Raw genomic sequence first — 7,694 nt, forward strand, 5'->3', positions numbered from 1 at the left:
AGAGGGGCGGGGGACGCCGGGCGGCGAGGACACGGCGACCGGCCCGCGGCGGGCAGACCGGGGGACCCGACCCGCACTCGGGCGGAGCCCACCGGATCAGGGTGCGGGGCGCGGCGGGGAGGGCTGGTGGGGGGAAGCGGGAGGGCCACGGGCGCTCCCCCCCCCCGCCTCGTCCAGCACGCGGCGACGTCGGCGGACGGGCGGCGGCGAAACGGACGACGGATCCGGGCCGCGGCACGCCCGGGAAGCGAGACGCACCGGGGCGCGGCCCCGGGGAGCAGCAGACGGGGAGGAGCGGACCGAGGCGGGCGGACAGACGGACGGACGGACGGAGAGGGGCACCGACGGGGTGCAGCCACCTGAGGCCGAAGCCACGGAACCGGCGGCAGAGGCGGGGTGGCCGCGCGCCACCGCGAGGGCGACGGCTCAAAACGGCCGGGGCGGGGGGGAGCGAGCCGGCCGCCAGGGCGCACCGCGGGATCTCACCGCCAGAGGCCTCCCAGCACAGGGGCGGTCCCGCGGCACACCCGGGACGGAGGACTGGCGGCACCACCCCCTTCTCCCCTCACGGGGCTCGCGCCCACCACCGCCTACACACACCCACGGCCGCAGCCGGCCGGGGAGAACGCTCTCCCGCCGCGCACCGGCGGCCCCCCACGGCCCTCACGCGCGCAACCCTGCTTGCCTGTGCAACCAGGGCTCCCCGCCCCCCCTTCCGCAGGGACCCGAGGGCACTGCTCCGCCCGGGGACGCCACCGGCCGACGGACGCCGGGGGACGACACCCACGTGAGGCGAGGCCGGCTCGGTCCCGGGCAAGGAGAGGGAGCGCGGGCGGCGGCGCGCGCGGGACGAGGAGGGAAGACCGGCAGCGGCGGGGAGGGGCCGGCGAGCACGCACGGCAGAGGCCGCGGGGCAGGGGCGCGGGTGCCGCCCGGGGAACCGGAAAACACCGGGGACGCGGCCGGGCCACCGGGAAAACCAGCGCGGGATCCCACCGCCACCCACACACGGGGGCGGTCCCGCGACGCCCGGGACGCCGGCCAGCCCCCGCCACCCGCGGAGCGGGCCCCACGACCCGGCCCCGCCGCCAGGGCCGGCGCGCCGTCCCCCGCCCATCTTCCTCCGTCCATCCACCCATCCGTCCTCGACGGATCCGCCTCCCATCTAGTCTGACCCCGAGGCTCGACATCCCGGGGACACGCTCTCGAGCGAGGCGGCCCAGACCGTGACCGCACGCCGCCACCGGCTGCGGCTCGGAGGCGAGGGCGGGCGCGATAGACAGGCTCCTCCTCGCCACGGCTGCGGGGACTGGGGGAAGCCAGGGCCCGACCGACCGGGCGTCGCGCCTCCCCTTCCCCCTCCTTCCCCCTGGGCTCGCACCACGGGGGCCGGCCGCGCGCGCGCACGGCGCACGCGCAACGGCTCCCCCCACCGCTCACCGGACACGCCCAGCGGGGCCCGGCGGGACCCTCCCCCAACTCGGAGGGGGGAGGCGCGGGCCGCGGTAGGCAAGGAGCGGCAACACGGCCCCACCGCGGGGCCGGCGCACCCATCCCCCCCTCCCGCGGAGGGCAGGAGGGGGAAGTCTTCTCCGCCCACGTGCTCTGGCAGTCGCCACGGTGGCCACTGCGCACTCGGGAGGGGCGGCGGCTGGGGGGTCCGGTACCCCAAGGCTCCCTCTCGGATCGCTAGAGAAGGCTTTCTCACCGAGGGCGCGCCGTCCCTCACCCGAGCGTCTCTCCTTCAGGCCCACGGAGGCGCTCCACGAGCCGCCCAAGCCCTCAGCAGGGCGGGAGGGGTCTGCGGTACAGCTAAGCCGACGACCCACACGGGAGGCGTGTGCACGGCCAGGGCCGGAGCGGAGCCCGCGCCCCGCCCCCCACAAGGCCCCTCATCCGTCAGCCTCCACGACGAGGGGGAACAGGGACGGACACCCGCCCCCCTCTCTTACCGTCTCGACCCCCCCCAGAGAGAGCCAACTCACGGGACACACTCGCCACCGCGGCGGGGACCCGAGGAGGACACCGGGTTAAGGGAAACGACGCCACCGCTCGGCCTCAGGCACCTGAGGGACAACCTGGAGCGCTCCAGGGGCACCACCGAGGAGCAACCACGAGGCACGCTCACACACCCACGCGGGGCACGCGAGCGCGGCAGCGGCACAGCCCTCCCCACCGCAGGGGAGGCGAAGCGAGAGCATCTGCTGTGTCAAGAAGACCAACGGGCCCCCGCCGGCTGACACCCCGAGGCGGGGGGGCGGACAGGAGGCCGAAGGTCAGGGCCAGAGACCGCACCCAGCCCCTGCCTTCCTCACCCTCCCCGACGGGCAGGCAAGGGGGGAAAGACGGGCGAGGGGTGCCGCGGACAGACCGAGAAGAGCGGGCACGTCCACCCGGAACGCCCGTCCCTCGTCCGGCACGGCTTAGGCTCGGCCCGGGAGAGCACGACCACACCACATCGATCACAGTGTGAAACAAGGTGGAGCGGGCGGGGGGGGGGCAGGCGCGATGAGGACCGTCACTCAGAGGGGCCCGCTTTCAGCCTCACCGGCCGCCTCCCCTCTCCCACCTCGCCTCAGGCGAGAGCAGTCGCCAACGACCCCCAGGAGGGGAACGCCTGACACGCGGCACGGAACCTACGGGGCGGGGGTCGTCCCAGCCACCACCGGGTGCCCGCAGCGGGGAAGCGCACAGGGTAGAAGACCCAATGCCACCTCGCCCCGCCGCCCTCGGGTCGCCCGGAGACCGGAGGTGGCACCACCCCGTTGGGTCAGCCAGGCACGCCACCTAGGAGCCGGCGCACAGGCCCAGGCGGGCGGCTCCAGCGGCAAGGGCCGAATCGGGCGCCAGCCGGCGGTCCGAAGGGCCCAGAGCCCCGCGTGCATCCAGAGACCCAAAGTCCTCAGTGGCACACCCCAAACAGAGAAGACCGTGTCAGCACTAACCTGGTGGTAAAAAAGTCTCATTAAAGGCGACAAAATGGCAGCAGGCGACAGCGGGGCCCACCTACGACCCGCAGGGAGGGGCCCCGGAACCTTGACCCGGCCACCTGTCCCCAGCACTATCCCATAAACACCAGACCCGGAGGTTTGTTGTTTTTTTTTGTTGTTTTTTTTTTTTTTGGGGGGGGGCGGGTCATCTGGTCGACTGTGGGGGGGGGGGACGCGTGGCGGCAAAAGTGGGGGCGCGGACGCCCAAGGAGAGAGAGCTGGCCGGGGACGACGCGCTCGCCGCTTCACTCCCCCCCACACGGGTAGGTCTACCGGCCCGTCCGTGTCTCCGAACGGGGATTTGGCTTCGACGGGCAAAAAAAGAAAAGAAGAAAGAACCGTCGGCGAGGCGCCCCCAACGAGACGAGCGGGCCCGGACCAGGGACCGCGCCCGGGTCCCAGACCGTCCTCGACGCGGCACCCAGGACGGCTCGAGCCGGTCCCCACCTCCTGACCGGGATTCAGGGAGTTGGGGCCGGGTGAGAAAAAGTCGCGTCCGACGACCGAGACCCACGAGGGCACGCCGAAGGGTCGAGCGCGCCCTCCCCGGCCACCCGCGGAAGCAGGGTCCGGTCCATCCACGTCTGCGGACCGCTCGGGACTTTGACAAAGGAAAAGCATGTGTGCCGGGAGACGCCTCGGGCGACCGGGCCCCACGGCGGTGGGGTGGGGGTGGGGGTGGAGGGGGTGGACCGCACACGCGCCCGCGCCGGCCGGCCGGCCGGCCTCTCCGGGTCACCCCTCACGACTCCGGCGGGCGGGTCCCCACCTCCGGAGCGGGGCCGAGGGCGAAGCGAACGCTCCTGAAGGCGAAGCGAACGCTCCTGAGGGCGGCCCAGGAGGAGGCCGGACCGCCGAGTCCTAGTGCAGGCGCCCCGGGCAGGGAAGACCCCTCTCCCTCCCTGCCCACCGCGGCGGCCCGGCCCAGGCAGGGTCCGGCCGGCCCGTCTCCGCGGCCGGAGGGGCACGGGGAGATAGATGCTGGTCGACCCAGTCAGGCCGCCCCAGAGCCCGGATCCGCAGCGCCGCGACAGGTCACCCTCCTCAGAAACCTAGAGAACCAATCTCCGGCGACATCAGGACGTCCCTAGGCCTCGGCGCCACGGGGACTGTCGCCGCCAGCGTAGCCGGCCTCTGACAGCTCTGCCTCGGGCCCGGTGGCTGAGTCACAATCCTCCTGAAGGCCGCGCCGAAGCTCCGGAGGGGAGGGACAATATAAAAGCGGTCGCCAGGTGGCTCCCGACAACCGGCTCGCACGTCCCGAGGACGGGTCGCTGTCGCCGGCCGCCGAGGACGCCACAGCGCCGGCCGCCCAAACGCCCGAGCTCGGCCCCAAAATCTCAGCCGCCGAGCAACGCGATGCGACGCGACCCCGGCCCCAAAATCTCAGCCGCCGAGCAACGCGATGCGACGCGACCCCGGCCGCAGAAGAAGGGAGAGGAGCTGGGAAATATCTCCTCAGGAGGCTGCCCCGAAGGAGACGCGCTCCCCCAAGCGATTCCAGGGTGGTGGGGGGACATTCCACGGAGACGCCGGCGGCGGGGTCGGCGGAGAGAGGGGCACCAGTGACATCCCGGGCTCCCCCGGCCCCCCTCCCCCGAAAGAGGGAGGGAGGGAGGGAGGGAGGGACCGAACCGACCGGCAAAGCGAAACCAGGCAAGCGCTGCTCAGAGAACAAAGCAAGACGTTCGAGAGCAGACACAGACACAGACACGCAAGCCCAGGAGCAAGAAAGGAAAGGGAGGAGACACTCACTCGGACCCCCAACAAGAGAAAAACAAAACTCAACCTGGGTCGAGACCGTGACAAAGTCCAAAGACGACAAACACAAGCTTGCGCGGGTGGGTGGGGAAAGTGCACTTGAGGTCAGGAGAACATGGATTTCAAAATAGCTGGCCACAAACACCGGAAAGGCGGGTCTAGGGTGCCAGGGCTGCGGGGGCCGGGAGTGGGGGGGTGCGGGGGTGGGGGGGGAGGGGCGTGGTGGTGAGGAGGACCGAGTCCATAGGGATCCACTAAATAAACCCCGGGTTCCATGACAACAGCCAATTAAATGAATAAATAACTTTCGGAAGTCGAACAGAAACGAAATGAAACAAAACCATCAGGCAGGCAGGAAAGTCAAGTCGTAGAACTGCTCTGGCAGCTTAAAAGTCAGAGAGAGCGCGAGAGCGAGAGCGAGAGCGAGAGACAGACAGAGAGAGAGAGAGAGAGAGCATGCATACACATGTGCATACACGCGTGTACATATGTATACGCACGCATATTCGCGTCTATATATGCGTGCACACATGCGTATAAACAAATACGTACGAAGGGCATGCTCACGTACACGCATGCGTCTGTGTGTGCACGTGTGTGCCTAGGCGTTTATAGTGGGCGTGCATGCTTGCGTGTATATCCGTATACACAGGCATATATACACATACGTATACGGATAGACACAGGCATGAATACACACGCTCGTATGTGGGTGGACTCAGAGATATCAGCTCTCATCACCTGGCCCCTCACACATAGAGAGAAACCACATCGCCAGGGAAAAGAGTCCTGGGATCCTTCGGAACCCTCCACCAAAGATTCCCCATTCGACCCAACCCAGCAACTCCACGGAGTGCCCACGGAGGGGACAAAGAAGATAGGGACGTGTGTACGTGTGGGATCGACACCTATACCTAGGTAGACATCCGTACACACGTGATGATCGAACTCTCTGTCTGCGTGCCTACGCCTGTATCTATTCATGTGCGCGCACAGTGCGCACGCGCAGGCAGACACCCCCCCACCCCCACCCCCACCCCAGCCCCACACAGGAATGGGACTCAACCACCAGAGGGGAATGAAATCTCACAGTCTGCAGGAACTTGGAGAGACCTTCAGAGGCTATGATGCTAAATGAAATACCTCAGATCGGTCGTTTCCATGCAGAATCTCCCAAACGATACACCGTGGACAGAACAGGACAAAACAGAAGCAGGCTCGCAGAGACCACAAAGGAACAACACGGGTGGTGGCCAGAGGAGGGAGGTGGGTGGGGGCGGGGGGGACGGTGGCAGGAGTGGGGTGGGGGAGAGAATGAGTGAGTGCCACTGGTGAGGGAGACAGACGAAGCGGCGCAACCTTCCACTTAGCAGACGAATGAGTCACGGGCACGTCATGACACCAAAGGTCATTTGCCGGGACACCCAGCGGTGACGGGCCGTCACGAACTAGAGGTATCCTGGGGATCGCCGTGTCATGCACCACACTAAACAATCGCCTGGACAGCTGAACATTCATGGGGGAACAAAAAATAAACATGAAGAAAAAAAAAAAAAAGGGAAAGAAAGAAGGCAGGCATGCAGGTCAAAGAAAACGTTGTCAGTCAGTTAGACGTCAATTTGAGACGAGTGGGACTTGGCTTGGGGGCGGGGGGGCGGAGAGGGGGGAGAGAAACTAGGGTGAGAACAACGAGGAGAAAGAAAAGGACCGATTGCCTTGAGGGGGAGGGGGAGATAAAAGATCCAAAGAGTGGACAGGACGGCCCGGTGAGTGCCATAGGGAAAGGAAATGAAGCCAAGGAACACACTCCCAACGGCGGTTTTGTTCAGCCCAAGATCAAGATGTGGAGGGCACGGTGTCCTCCAGCACACAGCGACACACAGGCCTCACTTGGCGGGGGAGATCAGGATAACCCTGAAACCTGAAGCTGGCCAAAGAAGCCGTCACGTTCATGTTCATCCACGACTGAAAAGTGCCATGGTCCCGCGACATTCAAAAATCCTATCAAACCGTGGACAGACTCTCTCACTCACTCGCCGTGAAAAATGTAGAGAACAGAAAAGGAACGAAACGATGGTGGATGGACGGACGGACAGACGGATGGATTTCCATGATAGTCTGATTACGGAAAACCTTGACAGAAAAGCATCCGATTCCCTTTTGTAGAGAATCTGTCTTGCCTTCTCGGCCTGGTGTCTTTCCTACGTCTGGATGGTTCCCACCCCCACGCCCACTCCCACTCCCACTCCCACTCCCACTCCCAGCTTTAAGATCAGCCTCCAAAACGAAGCCCTTTGTGCTCTCAAGGTCCCGCCCGCCGGAACTCTTTCTTCGGAGCGCCCTTCCGAAGGGGAACATTTTCCCCCACGTCAGCGCCCTGAGACAGCGTCGGCCTTTCCCCACCCCCACCACCCACCACACACCCCCCCCACACCCCACCCCCACCCCCACCCCCACCCCACCACACACACACCCCCAACCCCCCCCCCCCCGGCCTCCCTCTCTCCCTCCTGCTCCTCTTCCTCCTCCTCTGAACTCTGGAGCGCTCCTCGCACTGGCCTCTCACCACCCCACAAGGTGGCGGTGTCGGCCCAGGTGTGCTCAGGTGTCTCCTCACCGCATCCGAGTGGACTTCCGCTGTTTCTCAGCTGCGTCGTTCTAGGACCCTTTTTTCCTGGGCTTTTCCACGGGTGGGGGAGACCGGGATGGGCCGGGGCCAGGCGGGGTTGGGGAGCAGCGTGCACGTGGGGGGATGGGTGGGGGCAGAGAGGAGGTGGAGGAGGAGGAACACAACTCCCCAGAGCCAGTGTGTGCCTGTGGCCTGTAAAACAGATCAGGCACCAGGCTGGCTCCGAAGAGGGGATCGATCGGTCACGAGACCGGGCACGTTCGTTCTCTTTGCAGAGGCCCTGAAGATCAAACAGGCCGTGGCAAGGTCTGGGC

Source organism: Moschus berezovskii, chromosome 24 (genome assembly GCF_049115385.1).
Source record: "Moschus berezovskii isolate FMDL1 chromosome 24, NW_MosBer_1.0, whole genome shotgun sequence".
In the NCBI taxonomy this organism is placed as follows: Eukaryota; Metazoa; Chordata; class Mammalia; order Artiodactyla; family Moschidae; genus Moschus; species Moschus berezovskii.